Source organism: Castanea sativa, chromosome 9, assembly GCF_040712315.1.
Source record: "Castanea sativa cultivar Marrone di Chiusa Pesio chromosome 9, ASM4071231v1".
Taxonomy (NCBI): domain Eukaryota; kingdom Viridiplantae; phylum Streptophyta; class Magnoliopsida; order Fagales; family Fagaceae; genus Castanea; species Castanea sativa.
Window position 1 is genome coordinate 6,852,537 of NC_134021.1, and position 23,251 is coordinate 6,875,787.

Consider the following 23,251-nt stretch of genomic DNA (forward strand, 5'->3'; position numbering starts at 1 on the left):
GCTCCAGTTCTGAAATAGGAATCTATAGTGTTGAGACTAGTTTGATAACTAACTACACCACCCAGACATTGCTATCATTATTTTTAATAAATTTTCAATGATCAAATTATTTCTTTTTGCTGAATAGTTGCACTGTGCATATACACTCGCTTGCAAATTTTCTGGCAGGCACACAGAATCACGGACAGCCAAGTACACTCACTTGCCTTTTCTAGGCTCCATCTATTTTGGCTGTGTTTTATATGAAACAAAATTCCATTTCTGGGCTGGTTTTGGCGGTGTTTTAGAAACAAAATTCTTTCTCAGATATAGAAGATTGGTTCCTAGTGATGATATACGGATGTGTATGGATCGAATTGAATTGGGTCTGAGATATTTTTTCAGCCCAATCCAACATTTTCTTATTGAGAAATCTTTAGTCCAGCTCAATCCACGAAAATTACAAAAACTAATGCAACCCAACCTATAGGGATCAAATTGGGTTGTTAGGTTGAGCCATTTTGTCAAAGCCTTAAAAAGAATTTGAGTTTTTTTTTAAACCTCTTTTCTTTCTTTTTCTTTTTCTTTTTTGATAACATAAGAAATCTTTCTTAAAAAGATCCCTTTAAACTCATCTTTTTTCTTTTTTCTTTTGATACCAGAATTGAAGGAATACAAACTATACAAATGCTGGGTTCCCTAATATTCTGTAATTCCAACTTTATCAAAATTAAATCTCAAAATACCAAAATATATTAAACTAACAAATTTAAACAAAGCCTCAAAATCTAATATAAATCAATCTAACAAATTCAAAATACATACAGTTCTTAAATTATTAATAGCGCGTGGGTTGGGTTGGTTTAAAGAGAGACTATAATAGAACGGTTTGACTATGTAAATCATAGAAGTGCCAATTCTGTGATTTTGGATGATACTAACAAAATCTGAAATCAATATTCAACATTTCATACCCTTGTTGGATTTGGTTACATAAAATCTTTTTGGAATTCTAATGACCCAAATGACAATTTTGGCAACAAAAAGGCATATAATGCGATTTTGTATTATTTAATGGTTTCAATTCTTGAATAGCTATAGCCAAAACTACTATGCTCAAAAATGAAGTTGGGAAGTGAGAGGAGTAGTAATAATGGGTATTTGAATCTGCGTCACTGACCCTCTTCTTCTCCCCCAACGCCACCTCAGCGAATTCTCAGGTACACGCACACTTTGATTTAAAATCTCTCTCTCTCTCTCTCTCTCTCAAATTTTTATGCTATAGTAGCGGCGCGTGTGAGACACGCTACGCTGAGTCGTGGAAATTTGGCTGTGTGGTTGGGTTTTTGTGTGGGTTGGGTGGTTGGTGAAGTGGTTTATTGGGCTGTCTCTGACTTCTAGATAAGTGGCGCGTGGGCCAGCTTCACGCTTTTTATAGTTGTGGATTGCTAGATCATACAATTGCTTTTTTAATGATAGTAAATAGTATGCCACGAGTTTTTAACTATTTTTTTTACCGTGTTTTTAAATGTTTTTCTAAACCTATTTTTGGTGAGTCCGTGATTTTCACTTTTAATTTGCATCTTATAATCAAATCTTTCTAGGATTTATATTCTTGTTGTTTATTCTAAATTTGTGGCTGATTTTTGTTTTTGTGTTGTCTTTTTGTCTAACACAAAGATTTGATTAATTTCAAGACCAACATAAAATTGATAAATTTCAAATTACAGAGAATTTTTAAAGAATTTGCACAAAGACTTCCATAAATTTGATAAATTTCAGGTTACAATTTATGTTAAAAAAGCAATGTCCATTTGAAAAATATGACAGTTAAAAAAAATTGTTGGGAAATATAAACCTTTGAAAATTTGAAATATCTTACTTTGGAAAAATTTTAAAATATAGTTGTCAGAGAATGAATAAAAAAATATTAAAAAAAATAAAAAATATTTTGATTGAGATAGAGTGAAGGATATAACATTGAAAAGTGTCTTTGAAAAAGTAGATAAGCAAAAATAAAAAATATTATTATTATTATTATTATTTTTATATGTTTTTTTTTTAAATTTTCCCTACCCTACCTTTTGCATTGGGAGTAATTGTAGGTCTCACTATTTTTTGCCTTTAATTCTATTTCAAATAATTTAGAGGGTGTTTGGATTGGGTGGTACTAATTAAAACTTGGGCCAGCCAATTTGAATAGCTTAAAAGGCTCCTGAGTCAAGATTTTTCTTCCTATAGCCCATTTCATTTAGTTAAAGGGTCTTCGACTTTGATAGAGAAAAGCCACACCTTCTAAACTTGATTCGTTTGGTGAGGGAGTTTTGGACATTTGGACCCAAATTCAAGAGTCAAGTGATTATTTGCTTACAAGTCCATTCGGTGTAGTGTGGGCTTCTCATTAAAAAAGGATGCTCATGGGCATCAATTTAACCAAATAAGTCATGAGTCATGTACGAGAATGAAACGACCTTGGTTAATAGTTAGAGTCTGCCTAGGTGAATAAGACTAAAGCCCAAAAAGTCATGAGTCATGTATGAGAATGAAGAGATCTTAAGAACCAAGTTCAATGAAAAACGATCATATGGTGACTATAAGAAATGCATTGTCTAATTCAAACCATTTATCTTGTCACTCATCCATATGATATAAGTGCATTTATCATGTAATATTTAGGAGCTCAAGTAGCTCTCTTATGCATTGACTCTTATAAACGGGGGTAGATCAAGTAGCTCTCTTATAAACCATTTATCTTGACTCTTACATAGCTTAGGGCCTATTTGGTTTTAGCCTCACTCATATCTCATAATTCATATCTCAATTTTCTTTGCTCATAACTCAATCTGATGTCTCAGTTCCAATTTCCTTTTTTCTCATAACTCATTCCAGATCTTGTTTGGCACTCTAAACTCACTCTAAAATCCCCTTGGTTTTTGGTGTGGAAATGTGCATCTTTGATCTCAATTGGTGGAACCCACTAGTATATCGGCTATTTGCCCTTCACTTCTAACCCGTGCGAAGCAGTTGCTTTGTCTCACCCCACCAACCCACTAACCACAGTTGAGACAAACCCACTGAGGAACCAAAGAAGCCAAACCCAACTACCACTCTATAGAACAACCCAACTACAAAAACCCCGCAACCACCACCCTCTCTCTCCATTCGACCTAGCTACCTAGCCTCCTACCACCACCAATTAACCCAGCCGCTACACTAACAACCACCGCAACCCACAAAAACCCAACAACCACCGATCTCAAATCCACCATAAACAACCCACAAACACACCGATCTTAATCCACAAACACAAGACTACCATAAACTACCCATAAACCCACTGAGAAACGAATCCACAAAGATCAGTGGGTCCCAGTAGCTTTATTTTTTACAAGTTTGCCATTGAACTCAATTTTTCTATCTTGAAAACATCTCAATTTTTATATCTTGAACTCATAAACACAAACATGAACACAAATCCACAAACATTCAGCTAGTTTCCACAATCAAACTCTAAACACAAACATGAACACAAATCCACAAACATTCAGCTAGTTTCCACAATCATACTCAAACCCAAACATGAACACAAACTCACAGTGACTCAAATCCACAAACACTCGAACATAAACCCACAAAAATTTCAACGCCTGCCTCTGCCCCTAACTACACGCCTGCACAAAGCGGCGGCAGCAGCACCAGCAACAGCACCTCTTGCTCTGGACTACAGAACAAGTTTCATGCGTTATTAGAACATTTATAAATCATTTATATAAGAACAAATTGAACATTTATATATTTTTTTGATAGGTAATAGATATCTTCATTAAAAAAAGTACGTCATGTTCATGATGATGAACAAAATGTACTAGAATCAAATACAAACAAATCAAACAGAGATAGTATGCATGAAATAAAAAATGGAAATACATTGTGTAAAACCTCAAGTACGAGACCACCCAAACACATATATGGAACCCCCGTTTTAGATTCCTTTTCCCAACATACTCAAACAACAAGCTTAAGATATGGAATTTCCAGCATCAAGTAGGTGTAACCCATTGTTACCATTCAAGTCTACCAAAAGAACTGTCAACTCTTCCATGGATCCATCCAAGTGTATATGATTTTCTTCTTCATATTTCTTTCTTATTGTACAAGATGCGTATCATGGTCCACCACTATTATGATGCAAAACCAAATCTAACTTATCTTCTTGTCATTAAGAACTCGATACCGCCTACCATCTCTTCTAGGAATTCCACAATGTGTCACACAGACCCAGTGATTCCCTGCATAACATACTATAAAATACCCTAATTTGTATTTTTTTTTTTTTTTTTTTTTTTTGGTATAACATAGGAAAGCTTTCTAAAGAAGAGCCTTTTGGAATACCCCTGACGGGCTAAGCCGTTTCCTAATTTGCAGTTATATCAGACAAATAATTTCCTATACAATAATCCAAAATTTTCAAATCCTACAATTGATGATTTGGCAGTTCAGCCAAGCTCATAAGACTTGGGATTATAAGTTTTTATTCAAACCCTCTTTATCTAAACAAAAATCCTATTATGATGTTTTGGGTGTTCTGATTTCAGCCAAAAACATAATAATTCCTATATTAGCAATGAAAATTTCCCATTTAACTCATACTTTGTTTGAGCATATTGCTCCTAATACCCACAAATGCAAAATCCCAAAACCATGCCCTAACCATTGATCCACTCACTACACAGCTGAATCAAACCCTAAATTTGTGGATAATAACTAGGTACGTAAAAATAAATCACAAAACCCTAAATTGAATACAATTTTGATAAAGTTTTGGACATAGGAGCATTAATTGGAATATTGTTCTGGGTCAAGAATAAATTACGTAAAAATAAAGATTTGTGATCATCAATAGGTCAGTGCCCTTCCTTCCACTATAAACCCTTGAAAATACTGCTCATATACAGTATTCTGGGTCAAGAATATCCAACAATGGGAGGCCCCAAAGATGGTGAAGCAGTTTCTATAGGAGATAGATGATAGTTTTTCTTTCTATCTGACTTCCTTTCTCGTATCCCTACCCTTCTCAAGAACGTCACAATGTGACTAGCCCCTCCCTATGAAATCCGGATTGGATTTCTTTCCCCCTAGGAAGTAATTTTCCTCACCTTTCTCGTGTTTCTCTCTCCCCAATTTTTCCAACCCTCTACCCTCTACCCATTGGTCTTTATTTATAGACTTCCCTGAGTGGGGCCGTCATGATGAAGGGTGGTTTCCCATGTTGGTGGGTCCCTTTGAGCTATATTCCTTCGAATACCTCCCATCATTATTACAAATAAGAGTGGCAACAGTGGGTCACCATGTCGTAAGCCCCATAAACTATTAACAAATCCAATAGGACTCCCATTTACCAAAACAGAGAATATAGCTGTGGAAATACAAAAAAAAAAAAAAAAATCCATTTTCTCCACTTCTCCTTAAAACCATATTTCTCCAAGTATAAAAGAAGCTTCCAATTGACGTGCTTATTCAATTTTTTTAAAAACTTTGTAAGTATTTCAACTATTTTAATGCCCCACGTGGTTACAAGCTCACACTACTAAGCTCAGCTGGTTATTCAATTTAATTATGGTAGTTTGCTTTTAAAAATTATCGAAAGCATAAATAACAGAAATTGGGGGAAAACAACAGAGATTCAGCCATCAAAACAAATATAATAGATGCTAGCCACATGAGTAATAACCAATGAACAACTTATATAAAGACAATACTAGCCACAATACAACCAAACCCACCTAAACCAACGCAATTGCCACCCCAATACAGTCATTACTAAAATTGTAAAAGTAGAAGATTGCCTTTAATAACTTATCAAAAAGAAGATTGACTTTAATAATACAATTTTCTCTTGATTATTACTGACAATACAATAATATTCTTTAAATGGACTAAAGCAACAAACAGACAAGCAAAGAGTGAATTGACGGAGGCCAAGGCAGTCCTTGGGCCCCAAAGCCCCCTTTCAATTTGGTATGATAGATCAACAGAAATTTTACTTTGACCATCAGAAAATTATACTTCATATGTCCTATTGAACAAACTGAATTTCTTTGCCCAAAAATACATACCTTCATTCTGCATTTGTTCTGATGCTCATCCTGTTCAGACTTGCTCTGGAACCCAGCCTTGCAGTGCTTGCATTTATAGAGACCCTTGTTTTGTCTAAAAACACTGCCTTCATCATTAGAAAGCTCTTGAATGGAAAAATTAAGGTATAGTCCTTTTTTTAGGTATTATATTTGAGCTTTTCTAAGTAAATTTAACGATATAGTTTTTTGTTCAAAAAAAAAAAAAAACGATGTAGTTTTGGAAGCTATATATAAGGAACTGCATTAGCCAATAAGTGGATAAAGTTTTGCTGCATTAGCAAATAAGTCCCTTGAATTTAATTTAATTATAATAAGGGATCTAAATTCTACGGTACAAAGGTAAAAGCCGTACAATACTTCAGTCCTATCAACTCATAATGCGTATTATTTTAGAAAACTTTATTGCAATGTGTGTGCATTTATGTTTGAGAAAAATAAATAATAATAAAAACTATGAAAAAATATACTAAGATGTATTCTGATGGCACGTGACACTCATTCCATTGAGTCACGTGATATTACTGTGAAATGAAAGTCTTGTTATCCGATCAGTGCTCTGTGACTATGCTGCAATTTCTGAAAATTCATATAGAAAGATACTTTTTTCACACTTTAATGGGCCTGTTTTGGATTGGCAAAAATGGGCGGATATGAAAGAAGTGGAATGGTGGGCTCCCACTATTTTTCTACTTGGAACTTTGTAAAATGCACATTTTAAAGGAAATGAGTGGTTGGATGTGGACCCTCAGATATGCGTTACATAAAGCCAGAAAGTAGATTCCTCTAATTAAAGATGTTTGAAATTTTCTTTTAGGCCCTCATATCCCCGAAGGACAGTAAACAATAGAAGAGATATTATTGCCGAATACTTACTTTTATCTTCCATTCTTGTTTTAATTCCATTAATTTGTTTTATAACTTTTCGTACACATTGTAAAGTTGGGTTAAATTGCTATTGTTTGTTTTGTTGCTAATTTTTTGGTTTAGTGGGTTCTAGATAGTTTAATTGGTAAAGTTTAGATGGTTTAATATGAGATTTAGAGTTCAATTTTTGCCTATACTAAAATCTAATTGATGCTTTGGTCAATGATAAAGAGTTCTTAAAAAAAAAAATTGTTTAACTTTCACTTTATTTTGTTCACCTACAACCTTTTTCTGAAGCATTATTATTATTTTTATTTTTGTAGAAATATACTTTAGCCTTTAGCTGACTTTTAACACCAAAAAAAAAAAAAAACTAAATAAGTTGAATGAAACTAATCGGTGGGACTCACGCATGGACCAAATAATTTCTTGTGCCTAATTGGTTTGTGGTGAGTGACCTTATATAGATTTTAAATGTGTCAGTGTAGTCAAAATCTTGAATTAGATGGACTTAAATGCTGCATTGAAATTTCACCTTCAATGTTACATTTAGGCTGAATAACCGTACTGCTTATTTTGTCCGCTTGGATGGTCAGGAGGGTGAAGATTTATCGTTCAAAAGACTCGCTCATTGTAAGTGCATGAGGGGGCCTCTTCCTGTAGGAATTGGATATGTTTAACAGTTTAAGGTAGGTTTTTCATGTGTGGTAAATTTTGCTTGAGGTCTAGATAAACTGACAAAAGTGACAATCTGAAACAAAACAAAAATAAAAAATTTAGAACCCAGCCCAGCCCAGCCTAATTAAAACCCACCCTCTGTTTCACCATTTCATACTCTTTTGGTAGAAACTAGGGTTTGGGAAGAAAATGGGCAACGGGAAGGGAAAGCCACCAGTCTACTTTCTGAGGGGAAAGAAGAGACCAGTCAATGACAAGGGTGTCTATAAATGCAAGCACTGCAAGGCTGGGTTCCAGGGCAAGTCTGAACAGGATGAGCATCAGAACAAATGCAGAATGAAGGTATGTATTTTTGGGCAAAGAAATTCAGTTTGTTCAATAGGACATATGAAGTATAATTTTCTGATGGTCAAAGTAAAATTTCTGTTGACCTATCATACCAAATTGAAAGGGGGCTTTGGGGCCCAAGGACTGCCTTGGCCTCCGTCAATTCACTCTTTGCTTGTCTGTTTGTTGCTTTAGTCCATTTAAAGAATATTATTGTATTGTAAGTAATAATCAAGAGAAAATTGTATTATTAAAGGCAATCTTCTTTTTGATAAGTTATTAAAGGCAATCTTCTACTTTTACAATTTTAGTAATGACTGTATTGGGGTGGCAATTGCGTTGGTTTAGGTGGGTTTGGTTGTATTGTGGCTAGTATTGTCTTTATATAAGTTGTTCATTGGTTATTACTCATGTGGCTCGCATCTATTATATTTGTTTTGATGGTTGAATCTCTGTTGTTTTCCCCCAATTTCTGTTATTTATGCTTTCGATAATTTTTAAAAGCAAACTACCATAATTAAATTGAATAACCAGCTGAGCTTAGTAGTGTGAGCTTGTAACCACGTGGGGCATTAAAATAGTTGAAATACTTACAAAGTTTTTTAAAAATTGAATAAGCACATCAATTGGAAGCTTCTTTTATACTTGGAGAAATATGGTTTTAAGGAGAAGTGGAGAAAATGGATTTTTTTTTTGTATTTCCACAGCTATATTCTCTGTTTTGGTAAATGGGAGTCCTATTGGATTTGTTAATAGTTTATGGGGCTTACGACATGGTGACCCACTGTTGCCACTCTTATTTGTAATAATGATGGGAGGTATTCGAAGGAATATAGCTCAAAGGGACCCACCAACATGGGAAACCACCCTTCATCATGACGACCCTACTAAGGGAAGTCTATAAATAAAGACCAATGGGTAGAGGGTAGAGGGTAGAGGGTTGGAAAAATTGGGGAGAGAGAAACACGAGAAAGGTGAGGAAAATTACTTCCTAGGGGGAAAGAAATCCTATCCGGATTTCATAGGGAGGGGCTAGTCACACTGTGACGTTCTTGAGAAGGGTAGGGATATGAGAAAGGAAGTCAGATAGAAAGAAAAACTTTCATCTATCTCCTATAGAAACTGCTTCACCATCTTTGGGGCCTCCCATTGTTGGATATTCTTGACCCAGAATACTGTATATGGGCAGTATTTTCAAGGGTTTACAGTGGAAGGAAGGGCACTGACCTATTGATGATCACAAATCTTTATTTTTACGTAATTTATTCTTGACCCAGAACAATATTCCAATTAATGCTCCTATGTCCAAAACTTTATCAAAATTGTATTCAATTTAGGGTTTTGTGATTTATTTTTACGTACCTAGTTATTATCCACAAATTTAGGGTTTGATTCAGCTGTGTAGTGAGTGGATCAATGGTTAGGGCATGGTTTTGGGATTTTGCATTTGTGGGTATTAGGAGCAATATGCTCAAACAAAGTATGAGTTAAATGGGAAATTTTCATTGCTAACATAGGAATTATTATGTTTTTGGCTGAAATCAGAACACCCAAAACATCATAATAGGATTTTTGTTTAGATAAAGAGGGTTTGAATAAAAACTTATAATCCCAAGTCTTATGAGCTTGGCTGAATTGCCAAATCATCAATTGTAGGATTTGAAAATTTTGGATTATTGTATAGGAAATTATTTGTCTGATATAACTGCAAATCAGGAAACGGCTTAGCCCGTCAGGGGTATTCCAAAAGGCTCTTCTTTAGAAAGCTTTCCTATGTTATACAACAAAAAAAAAAAATACAAATTAGGGTATTTTATAGTATGTTATGCAGGGAATCACTGGGTCTGTGTGACACATTGTGGAATTCCTAGAAGAGATGGTAGGCGGTATCGAGTTCTTAATGACAAGAAGATAAGTTAGATTTGGTTTTGCATCATAATAGTGGTGGACCATGATACGCAGCTTGTACAATAAGAAAGAAATATGAAGAAGAAAATCATATACACTTGGATGGATCCATGGAAGAGTTGACAGTTCTTTTGGTAGACTTGAATGGTAACAATGGGTTACACCTACTTGACGCTGGAAATTCCATATCTTAAGCTTGTTGTTTGAGTATGTTGGGAAAAGGAATCTAAAACGGGGGGTTCCATATATGTGTTTGGGTGGTCTCGTACTTGGGGTTTTACACAATGTATTTCCATTTTTTATTTCATGCATACTATCTCTGTTTGATTTGTTTGTATTTGATTCTAGTACATTTTGTTCATCATCATGAACATGACGTACTTTTTTTAATGAAGATATCTATCACCTATCAAAAAAATATATAAATGTTCAATTTTTTCTTATATAAATGATTTATAAATGTTCTAATAACGCATGAAACTTGTTCTACAGTCCAGAGCAAGAGGTGCTGCTGCTGCTGCCGCCGCTTTGCGCAGGCGTGTAGTTAGGGGCAGAGGCAGGCGTTGAAATTTTTGTGGGTTTATGTCCGAGTGTTTGTGGATTTGAGTCACTGTGAGTTTGTGTTCATGTTTGGGTTTGAGTATGATTGTGGAAACTAGCTGAATGTTTGTGGATTTGTGTTCATGTTTGTGTTTAGAGTTTGATTGTGGAAACTAGCTGAATGTTTGTGGATTTGCGTTCATGTCTGAATGTTTGTGGATTTGTGTTCATGTTTGTGTTTATGAGTTCAAGATATAAAAATTGAGATGTTTTCAAGATAGAAAAATTGAGTTCAATGGCAAAATTGTAAAAAATAAAGCTGCTGGGACCCACTGATCTTTGTGGATTCGTTTCTCAGTGGGTTTATGGGTAGTTTATGGTAGTCTTGTGTTTGTGGATTAAGATCGGTGTGTTTGTGGGTTGTTTATGGTGGATTTGAGATCGGTGATTGTTGGGTTTTTGTGGGTTGCGGTGGTTGTTAGTGTAGCGGCTGGGTTAATTGGTGGTGGTAGGAGGCTAGGTAGCTAGGTCGACTGGAGAGAGAGGGTGGTGGTTGCAGGGTTTTTGTAGCTGGGTTGTTCTATAGAGTGGTAGTTGGGTTTGGCTTCTTTGGTTCCTCAGTGCGTTTGTCTCAACTGTGGTTAGTGGGTTGGTGGGGTGAGACAAAGCAACTACTTCGCACGAGTTAGAAGTGAAGGGCAAATAGCCGATATACTAGTGGGTTCCACCAATTGAGATCAAAGATGCACATTTCCACACCAAAAACCAAGGGGATTTTAGAGTGAGTTTAGAGTGCCAAACAAGATCTGGAATGAGTTATTAGAAAAAAGGAAATTGGAACTGAGACATCAGATTGAGTTATGAGCAAAGAAAATTGAGATATGAATTATGAGATATGAGTGAGGCTAAAACCAAATAGGCCCTAAGCTATGTAAGAGTCAAGATAAATGGTTTATAAGAGAGCTACTTGATCTACCCCCGTTTATAAGAGTCAATGCATAAGAGAGCTACTTGAGCTCCTAAATATTACATGATAAATGCACTTATATCATATGGATGAGTGACAAGATAAATGGTTTGAATTAGACAATGCATTTCTTATAGTCACCATATGATCGTTTTCCATTGAACTTGGTTCTTAAGATCTCTTCATTCTCATACATGACTCATGACTTTTTGGGCTTTAGTCTTATTCACCTATGCAGACTCTAACTATTAACCAAGGTCGTTTCATTCTCGTACGTGACTCATGACTTATTTGGTTAAATTGATGCCCATGAGCATCCTTTTTTAATGAGAAGCCCACACTACACCGAATGGACTTGTAAGCAAATAATCACTTGACTCTTGAATTTGGGTCCAAATGTCCAAAACTCCCTCACCAAACGAATCAAGTTTAGAAGGTGTGGCTTTTCTCTATCAAAGTCGAAGACCCTTTAACTAAATGAAATGGGCTATAGGAAGAAAAATCTTCACTCAGGAGCCTTTTAAGCTATTCAAATTGGCTGGCCCAAGTTTTAATTAGTACCACCCAATCCAAACACCCTCTAAATTATTTGTAATAGAACTAAAGGCAAAAAATAGTGAGACCCACAATTACTCCCAATGCAAAAAGGTAGGGTAGGGAAAATTTAAAAAAAAAAACATATAAAAATAATAATAATAATAATATTTTTTATTTTTGCTTATCATCTACTTTTTCAAAGACACTTTTCAATGCTATATCCTTCACTCTATCTCAATCAAAATATTTTTTATTTTTTTTAATATTTCTTTATTCATTCTCTGACAACTATATTTTAAAATTTTTCCAAAGTAAGATTTTTCAAATTTTCAAAGGTTTATATTTCCCAACAAATTTTTTTAACTGTCATATTTTTCAAATGGACATTGCTTTTTTAACATAAATTGTAACCTGAAATTTATCAAATTTATGTAAGTCTTTGTGCAAATTCTTTAAAAATTCTCTGTAATTTGAAATTTATCAATTTTATGTTAGTCTTGAAATTAATCAAATCTTTGTAACTTGGAATTAATTTATTCATTAAATTTAAAATCCACTAACTGTTGTCTAGTTCTTATTTTTTACATTATTTTTATCATTTGTCAACTTAAAATAACCCATTTCCATTTTTTCCCCCCCAAAAATTAAAAAACTGTATAATTTTTTTATAGTAACTTATCTAATTTTAAAAACCACACATTTTCATTCTAGAAAGAGAAAAGAAAAAAACCAAGGCATTAACTCAACCATTTATTACTCAACCACACATTTCCACTCAACGCCCTACCCTTCATTTAGGGATGGCAATTTAAATCCGACCCGCTGATACCCGGTCTAGCCCGACCTTAATGGGCCGGGTTTTACCCGGTCCGATAAAGAATAGGGTCGGGTATGGATTTTTCAAAAAAAAAAAAAACCCGAAGCGGGTCCGGGTCGGGTCCAGGTTTTATCAAAAAAATCCAGACCCGACCCGAAACCCGACCCGTATAAATACCCGGTATATAAGTATATTAAATTACTAAAATACCCCTTATATATATATATATATTTTCTGATTTTGTTTTGTAAACCCTAAGTCTCTACTCTCTACTCACACACACAGCCAGCCGCCTTTCTCACACTCAGCCCTGCCCTCTCGCCAGCCACCCTCTAGCCTCAGCACACAGCCCTCTCGCCTCGCGGCCTCGCCTCAGCCCGCAGCTCTCACGTTGCCGTCTCGCCTCGCGTCGCCGTCTCGCCTCACGTCGCCTCGCCGTCTCGCGTCGCCTCGAGGTTTTGCTTCTCAAAACAATTTTGTGGAAACACATGACATTATTGGTTCATTTGTCAATGGATTTGCCTATTTCGATTTGTACCTTTTTTTTTTTTTTTAATCCATGTAACTTGGGTTTTTTAATGTTAGTTACTTGTGAATGATTTTGATTAGTCTATTGAGATTCATAGCCGAAATTGTAGTTTTGGGACTAAAATTTTGTTGTTGTTGTATGTAGTATGTCAAATGCGGCTTTGCTGGAGAGAATTTCCCTACCAAAATAAATCAGTCCCAAAACTCATTTATTTTTATTTTTCCAACTTCAAATTTAAAACCCAACATTCTAATCAATTGATAACAAGTAAAAATTCTAATAAAGTTCGTGGACTATTAATGGGCTTCAATTTTTTTTTTTTTTTGGTTGGGCCAAATTTGGGCCAAATAAGTTAAACAGCCCGCGGGGCCCGGCGGGACGAGTCTGGGCCCCGAGAAAAAAAACCCGATTATTATTCGGGCCGGGTCCGGGTTTCGGGTCTTGGCCCGCGGGTCGGGTCCGGGTATGCAAAAACCCGGCCCAAACCCGACCCGTTGCCATTCCTACCTTCGTTTCCTTCACCCTACCATTTATTTTGTGCTTTTACAGTTTTACTCTCTTATTATAGAGGATTTTGTGTTTACATCTCATCTCTCTCTCTTCCCCCCCGCGCCCCTCCCCTCCCCTTCCCTTCCCTCCTTTTCATGCCCTCACCTTTTCTGTCATTCTGGAAAAAAAGGACCTATGATGGTTTCTTTAATCTAGAGTTTCAATAGGAAGAAACCTAAAACAATGAAGAATATGACATGACAAATCTGGAAGGAAAAAAAGGAAGAGAAAAAAAAAAACAGAAAATATACAAGAAAACATAACTGATCTAAGAAAAAAGAAACAACGAGCACAGGTATAACACAGACACGTTCATCACAGCAACAGATATAATACATATGAAAGAGAAAATATAAAAATAAAAAGACACTGAAGGAGGCACAGATCATACCTTCGACATCAAAGTAAAGATAGGTCTTGACCGGCCAACAAAACCTCAGCCTGTTAATTTCGTTCTGCCTTACCACACGAGCGATCTACCCATCCTCTTTGCTCTACTCAGATCGCCGATGAACACATGGTCTGATCACATAGACAACAGGCATCTACAAGGTGTTCTCAAATAAATTTATTAATGAGAAATGGAACAATCAAATTATCATATAAAATGAAAAGATAAAATTTAGTTACAAATTTTGTTGTAGCCTAAGGTTACAACCTTACTCAATAAAATAAACATTGCTACATATTTTGAAAATCTACCCGTTGAATTGCATGTTTTTCACACTTTCAATCCACATGTCAAATTTAATGTCAATCAGATATTATTTACTATATGATCTATCAGCTTATATTTTATACATAATTTTAAACTACAAAAACTTGAAATTTAAACATTTATTGATGACATAACTATTGATGTTTAATTTTCTAAAAATTTTGCAAGCATAAAGGATATAAGAAAAAGATGTAATCCAATAGTAGTTTTGTCAAAATTCACCTCAAATACAAAGATTCTGAGTAAGTTACAACCAATTTTGTAGCTAAACTTAGTCCTAAAATGAAATATATAAAAACTATATAATTCATATAACATGAGATAAGCCCTACTTTTGCAATTTTAACACAAAATAGCAATTTAAGTCGTTGAGTACTTCCATGTAAAATCCTTTTTAAAGTCTCCAACATCGATAATGCACTACGACTAATGAAATAATATTAGTTAATAATTTAATCACTTAATAACTATAAGTCTATAAGAATTAGTCGACTATGTTCAACATCAACTACTAAAGTACCTAAACAATTAACACAAATATATTATATCATACTTTGTTTTCCTTGAATGAGCTTAAAAATACGAGGACATAGTAATATGGTATGGTACCATGCAGTTATCTAAAAGGGAAATAATAGAATAAGAAAAAGTTGTGTGGGTTACTTTTTCAAAGAGAAAAAATAAAAATAGAGAAGAACTAGGAGGTTGTGGGTTTCAGGACAAGTTACACTCAAAATATTTTTATTTTGATAAGTACGTTATACTAAAAAAATGCCAAATCAATGTTTTATATTAGAGAGGTGCTACATTCTTACAATATTTTCACAACAAACCATATGTAACAAGTAGTTATTGGTTTTAGAGAAATGCTATGTTCACAACATTTTCACAACATTTTCTCAATAAATCCTATGTGTCAAGTTGTTACGAGTTGTTATTGGTGGGGTAGAAAAGTAATTTCAGTGATAGGTTTAAATTAGAACCGATAACGACTAACTACTTATGATTTGGTGAGAAAATATTGTAAAAATGTTATGGACGTAGCACCTCTTTTAGTCTTAATTTGAATCCACAACTTAAAATCACTATTTGGCTCACCCATAACAACCAATAACAACCTACCACTAAGAATTTATTGTGAAAATATTGTGTTAAAAATGTTGTAATAATATTGTAGACATAGCATTTCTCTTTATATTAATAATGTTAACACCTCATAGTTTTAATTCAGTTTTGGTATTGTTTTAAAAATATAAAAAATCCATAAAGAGCGCTTTGAGTTTAATACATGGACTTGTTACCCGTTGCTTTAAATTGTGGTGCTGTGAGAAACTTTTATCTTATGCATTTGGAAATTGCTTATTTCAGATAGCTTATTTGCATAATGTGAGAAAGACCTGCCTTAATCTCAAAATATTGAAACTTAAATTATTATAGATAAAACTAAGACAAAATAGTGTGAGACCCACAAATTTGGAGATGAATTTATTTAACTTAAAAAATGTAGTGATATAGTATTTTCTTTTTTTTGGAATTTCAATTGTGAGGAAGACCAAATTTTGAGTCAATTTTTATTTTGATTTTTTTTATAGAGTTTTGGCCTTTGGCGTCATCTCCTGATGATAACTCTTTATCGTCAAACTAAGACACAAATCGGTTTTTGGTGTAAGCGAGAATTAATCCTCATATTTTTTATTCAACCATTAGAGACTTTTACAAGTAAATTCATATAGAAAACATGTTATACTTATTCGTAAGGAAAAATTAACTAGATAAACTAATGTACATTATCTACTAAATTCATAATCACATACCAATATATATATAATCAAAGATTTATTTCATAAAAAATGACATCATCTTCATAATAGAGAACACTCCGATCTTAAAACATAATCACATTACAAATATTAAAATGAAGCTATCTGCTAGTATTATTGTAGGTTGTGTTCCACTATAAAGTATTTTCAAATCTAAAACCGAGGATTGAGGCATAGGGCCCAATTCAAGCATTTGAAACGAAAAAGTAACACTTGCCAGGAAAACAAATAAATATAATAAGAATATAATTTCCCAAGGTAGGGTACATAGGGGTACGTAGTTTACTACTTTTCATTATGTTAAAAAGAGGACTACGTAGTACATTACGTTAAAAATTTTAAAAATAAATAATAAATAATCAAAATACAGAAGTAACAGCAAGAAAATGTAAAGCATCTCTAGGACTCTATACTATTTGGAGAGTCACTAGTTACTTTTTATTTTTGCCTAACTATTTTCTCAAATACAATTTTTAAATAGGCTCTCTATCCTTTCTCTATTCCAATTTTTTTCTTTATTCTTTTTTTAATATTTTTTCATTCTTCCTTTATTCATTCTCAAGAACCATATTTTTTAAATCTTCCAAAATAAAAATTTTCAAATTTTCCAAGGTTTATATTTCCTCCCAACCTTCTTTTAACTGTCATATTTTTCAAAAGGTTATGCTTTTTTAGAACAAATTGTAATTTGAAATTTATGTTTCTTTGTGCAGGTCTTTTAAAAATTCTCTATAAATTTGAAATTTATCAGAGGGATAGATAGATGCAAAACCGGTGGAGGGATCGCCGAGAGTGATCTCTCACTCTCCAATTCCTCTTCACCATAACCATCAACTCCCCTAGAAAAATCCAAAACATAACACTTTTAAACCAAACTTTCAGATCGGCGTTCACCTTGTTTTTCATGCCCTCACTCTGAAAACATAAGACCTATGATAGTTTCTTATCTAAAGTTTCAATAGGAAGAAACCTAAAACAACGAAGAATATGACATGGCAAATCTGGAAAGAAGAAAAGAAAGAGAAAAATAAACCAGAAATTATAAAAGAAAACACAACTGATCTAGAAAAAAAAAACAAACAAAGAACACAGGTACAAAACAGACGCAAGTTCATACAGATATAATAGATCAGGAGAAATAAAAATAAATAAATAAAAAAAAGGAAGGAATGAAGGAAGCAAAGGCCATACCTCAGCCTGTTAATTTCGATCTGCCTTCCCACACGGCTGCGATCTACCCATCCTCTTTGCTATACTCAGATCGGCCGATATACACATGGTCTGATCTGATCACACAGACAGCAGGCATCGCCGAGGACAGAGGTGAGAGGTGTTCTTATTTTGGAGAAACTCGCTGTGTGTGGTACAAAAATAACTCCTAAAAAGGTCAAACAGCGTTTAGAGACAGAAACACACACGTAGATATGTAGACAGAGGCCTTCCAAACTGCTATCCGATGAATCTAGACAGAAAGAGACGATCTAGAGTAAGGAAGAAGGCGTAAGATGCGTTTAGAGAGAAGGAGGCAGAAGGTTGAAGAAGAGGAAGAAGAATAATAATGAAAAAAAAAGAAAAAGATGAATGAATGAATGAGTCAGGACAAGTACACGCGCAACGCGATAAGAGGGAGATGAATGAAATGTACTGTTCATGAACCCACAAATTTTACTTTTCAGCAATTTTTTTATTAAAAATGGGTCTTACGGTACTATTTACACATTTAAAAATTATTTTGCTACAGTATTTTCAATTTTCAGTTTTCAATAATAAGCTCTATCCAAACAGACCCCTAAGGTTAAAGTGTTTTGATAACCCATGTAAGGTTGAAGTTGTTACACGCACATGTAAGCCATGTGACCGTCTGACCCTTGGTCAAAATTACCAAAAAAGACATGCAGTTTATTTTGGATTTTTTATTTTTTTATTTCTTAAAGAGTAAAGAAATACTAGTCTCATCACACTTGCTTCGCGCGTGTGATGGGACTTTTCTTTTTTAGTGGTCCTATTTTGTAAAAAAAAAATTATATTTAATTATTTTATATATATATATATGATTTTTATTCTAAAAATCTAATTTATAAGTGAATAAATCATTTTAAAAATTAATAGGAGAGTGGTCCTATTTTTTAGGCAATATTTTAGTGGGAGTTGAAGTTGCATTTTTACCGGATTGTCCTTTAGTTTTGTCTCTACTTAAACATAAAACTGTAGGGGCATCTTTGAACTAAAAAATGAGTTTTTATCGGATTGTCCTTTAGTTTTGTCTCTATTTAAATATGGGACTATAGGGGCATTTTTGAACTAAAAAAATAGGAATCCAAACAAGAGAAGCCCCTTAAATAGTAGTATAGATAATACAGCTGTCATTCTAAAACTATGCGTCAGCTTTTAATAAATATATATGTGGGGAGTAAAGGAACCCAAGCGGGCATTTGGGCCTTTGGGCTCTAGCGAGGAGGGCCGATCTGTTCTTAAGCTAAGAATTTGTTAGTATTGCGAATTGGCCCGTACGCCGAGAGTCCGAGGATACAGCCGATGGTGAGTTTCTCCTCGGACAGATCCAAGAGAACTCAGAGAGTCACTACAAAGGTCAAGGCAGAATTCTGGAAAGACTGTTGGTTAAAAGGGGGAAACCCTGAACCTTCTAGATGCACCAGTGTTAGAAAAATATCAAGAGCAAAGGCTGCCACCTCCACATTAAAGACTCTGCACCTACCTCCCTGGCCGCATTAATGGGGAAGTGACCCCTAAACAGTAGAACTGAAACTTCTAGTCACTATTCAAAAGCATCAGGAAAAGAAGTATTTAAGGGAGGTGAAGGCCAAAGGAAAGGAGGAGGCCAGTCTGTAACTAAGAGAGGAATTAAGAATTGTAATCTTTAAGAAAGAAAGAGAAATAATATAGCAGTAGTCCTCGGCTCACGTCTGAGGAGGTCCATCGGCAATTATCATTCATTATTTATGAGTGTTTGCACACCAAAGCCTGTTATCAAGTTCTCAGTACCTTTAATCTAGATTTCAAGCCCACGCTCTACAAATTTTATTGTTTAAGGCTCATTGGGCCTAAGCCCATAATTTTCTTTGGGTCCAGGTGCAATTGTGCACTTACAATTGGCGTCGTCTGTGGGGATCTAGTCTGAAAAGAGCTGGGGTACTATGGCAGGCCTAGGTTCTCACCATGCAGAATCACAGGGGTCACAACCGGAGGATCTTTTCGAGCATCTTGAGCGTCGAAGGGATCGAGAGGGAAGCGTCCATACAGAATACCCTAGGGCTAGCCATACTCATGGCGGGGGTAGCACCACCCACGAGGATGGTGCTAAAGCCATGCAAAAAGAGATTAATCGTTTGAAAAGAAAGCTGCGCCGCGCCAGACGTAAGTCTTCACCGTCCTCATCTAATCCTTCTTCAGTGGAGGTCCGGGGAGGTAGTTACAGCTCGATGTCATGCTCACCCCCCAGCGCAATGTCCTCTTGTGAGGAGGACGACTCGCCAACTTGCAGACACAAGAAACTTCCCTCCAGGGGCTTAGGGAACGATGCTATGAGTCGGGCGTTGCACCAACTCTCCAAATCTCCATTCTCACGGAGGATTGAGAATGGGAGGCTCCCCAGGAGGTTCACCCAGCCCACCTTTACCATCTACAATAGCCGGACTGATCCGGTGAAGCACGTGAGTCACTTTAACCAGAGGATGGCGGTGCACTCTCATAACGAGACCCTGATGTGTAAAGTTTTCCCCTCTAGCTTGGGACCTGTTGCTATGAGGTGGTTCAACGGCCTTAAATCGGCGTCTGTAGGTTCGTTTAGAGAGTTTACTAGAGCATTCGCTTCGCGGTTTATTACGTGTACCAGAGTGCCTCGGCCGTTGGACTTGCTGTTATCCATGACCATGAGGGAAGGGAAGACGTTGAAAGCATACTCCGACCGTTACTGGGAGATGTTTAACGAGATAGATGGTGATTTTGATGAGGTGGCGCTCAATACCTTTAAGGTAGGTCTTCCTACTGATCACGATTTGAGGAAGTCCTTGACCAAAAAGCCCGTCCGCAGCGTACGTCGCCTCATGGATCGTATTGATGAATACAAAAGGGTAGAGGAAGACCAGCAGCAAGGAAAGGGTAAGGAGAAGGTTATCCCGCAGGAGAGGAGGGATTTCAAGTCAGACAGATACCACAACAACAAGCCGAGGAGAGATTACATTAGTCAATCCGGCTCAGCAGCACCTTAGGCCGTGAACATTGTGTTCCGAGAACCAGTACACCAATTATTGGAGAAAGTTCGTAAGGAGCCCTTCTTCAGATGACCTAGTAAGATGGCAGGGGACCCCGCGAAGAGGAATCAAAACCTCTTTTGTCAGTACCATCAGGATGTGGGCCACACTACCGAGAACTGTCGGACCCTTTGGAACCACTTGGAGCAGCTTGTCAGTGAAGGAAAATTGAAGCAGCACTTGTGTCAACCTAGTGGGCAGGGCAGTCAATCCGGCTCAAACAATCAGAGGAATAATCCATCTCGGCCGGCATTGGGAACAATTAACGTTATCTTCGCTGCACCTGGCAGGACCGGCTCAGGTCCCACTAGGGTGATGGCGGTCTCCCATTCTCAGGCCGAAGAGGCAGGCTGCAGGCCGAAAAGGTTGAAGGTGACTTTACCCGTCTTGGGATTTTCAGAGGCGGATAAGGTTGGTACCATTCAACCCCATAACGATGCTCTTGTGGTCACTCTCAGAATAGGGAATTATGACGTGAAGAGGGTGATGATTGATTAGGGCAGTGGTGCAGATATCATGTACCCTGATTTATTCAAGGGGCTAAGGTTGAAGCTGGAAGATCTTACTCCTTATGACTCGCCACTCATAAGCTTTGAAGGAAGGGCCGTTGTGCCGAAAGGACAGATTCGTCTGCCCATTCAATCCGGCTCAGATACGGTTGAGGTGGATTTCATTGTGGTTGACGCGTACTCCCCATATACAGCCATCCTCGCCAGGCCATGGCTGGACACTCTGGGAGCCATCTCCTCTACCTTGCATGTTAAGGTTAAGTTCCCCTCTGGGGAATATGTTGAAGAGATCCTCGGCAGCCAGTCGGTGGCCAGGCAATGCATATCGGCCGCAGTGCTTCATCAGACAGAGGCTAGGTCATCGGCTTTGCTCATCAAAGACTCATAGCAATTAACAGCTCCTGATGCGCCCGATGCGGTGACAGGAGAGGAGACTCTTTGCGAGGAATTAGAGAAGTTTTTGATAGCGGATGACCCAGAGAGGTTCTTCCAACTAGGCATACGTTTGCCACACCAGGAGAAGATGGAGTTGTTGGAATTTCTGAAGGACAATATTGATATTTTTGCGTGGGACCCTTATGAGGCTCCCGGCGTAGACCCGAGCTTCATTTGTCATCATTTGAACGTCAACCCTGCCATTGTTCCGAGAAGGCAGCCACCTCAGCGTTCTTCCAAAGAACATTCCGAGGCTGTGAAGGAAGAGGTGCTCAAACTCAAGAGAGCTGGAGCTATTAAAGAAGTTTTCTACCCCGAATGGTTGGCGCATACGGTTGTGGTTAAAAAGAAGAATGGAACGTGGAGAGTATGTGTGGACTTCACAGATTTGAACAAGGCCTGCCCCAAGGACTCGTTCCCAATGCCGCATATTGATCAACTTGTGGATGCCACTGGCAGACATCCTCGTATGAGTTTTTTGGATGCCTTCCAGGGTTACCATCAGATTCCATTGGCATTGGAGGATCAAGAGAAGACTGCTTTCAATACTCCAACAGGGAACTACCACTATAAGGTCATGCCGTTTGGGTTGAAGAATGTTGGGGCTACCTACCAAAGAATGATGACCAGAATGTTCGAACAGCAACTAGGGAAGACCATTGAGGTATATGTGGATGATATGGTGGTGAAGAGCAAAGCGATACCTTCACACGTCAAAGATCTAGCCGACACCTTCCAGGTGCTAAGAAAGTACAAGTTGCGCCTTAACGCCTCAAAGTGCTCTTTTGGCGTGGGATCTGGAAAGTTCTTGGGATATATGATTACTCATAGAGGCATAGAGGTAAACCCAGCGCAGGTCAAGGCTATTCAAGATTTGCAGCCGTCTCGGAACCCAAAAGAAATCCAAAAATTGACCGGAATGATTGCCGCACTGAGTAGGTTTATCTCTCGGTCAGCTGACCGGTGCCGTCCTTTCTTCCAATTGTTGAATAAATGGAAGGGGTTTCAATGGACTAAGGACTGCGTGTTAGCCTTCCAACAGCTTAAGCAATATCTTTCTCGGCCACCCATTTTGTCTCGCCCCGAGGCGGACGAGGTTTTGTTTGCTTATCTGGCAGTGGCCGTCCACGCGGTCAGCTTGGTCCTTATAAGGGATGAAAGCGGGGTGCAAAGACCGGTCTACTACGTTAGTAAGTCTTTGAGTGAGGCCGATGTGCGCTATCTACTCTTGGAGAAAGCGCTTCTGGCCATAGTTCATGCCACGCGTAAGCTTCCTCATTATTTCCAGTCTCACACTGTGGTGGTTCTGACCTAATTGCCTCTCAAGGCGGTGTTACGCAGCGCCGATTACTCTGGCAGGGTGGCAAAATGGGAAACCATTTTGGGAGCCTTTGACGTTAAATACAGGCCTCGCACCTCCGTGAAGGGCCAAGTCCTTGCTGACTTGGTGGCAGAGTTTACCGAACCATTGCTAGAAGAAACTCTGAAAGAAGTACACATGGATGGAAAATCAGTTGGTTTGGTCACAGCCGCAGCACCTCCGACTTGGAAAATGTATGTGGATGGGGCAGCTAATCAGAGAGGGTCTGGTGTCGGACTTGTCCTGATATCCCCTGAGGGAATTGTCTTTGAAAAATCTCTAAGGCTGTCATTCTCGGCTACTAAT

At 37.0% G+C, this 23,251-nt stretch overlaps 2 long non-coding RNA genes across 6 annotated transcripts; both read right to left on the reverse strand.

Annotated features, from left to right (window-relative positions):
* Nucleotides 1-3,388: 3,388 nt before the first annotated feature.
* On the reverse strand, nt 3,389-17,991 carry LOC142610959 (uncharacterized). 5 transcript variants are annotated; one of them, XR_012839912.1, is made up of 4 exons: nt 17,562-17,991; nt 14,224-14,377; nt 6,096-6,202; nt 3,389-3,700 (listed from the first exon to the last, which is right to left on the reverse strand). It is a non-coding gene; the product is annotated as an uncharacterized LOC142610959 (long non-coding RNA). The 5 variants fall into 5 exon arrangements; XR_012839913.1 differs by having other exon boundaries at nt 3,389-3,695; nt 6,096-6,189; nt 17,562-17,990; XR_012839910.1 differs by having other exon boundaries at nt 6,096-6,189; nt 17,562-17,990.
* On the reverse strand, nt 11,042-14,217 carry LOC142610962 (uncharacterized). The gene is made up of 2 exons (XR_012839923.1): nt 13,791-14,217; nt 11,042-12,725 (listed from the first exon to the last, which is right to left on the reverse strand). It is a non-coding gene; the product is annotated as an uncharacterized LOC142610962 (long non-coding RNA).
* Nucleotides 17,992-23,251: the final 5,260 nt, after the last annotated feature.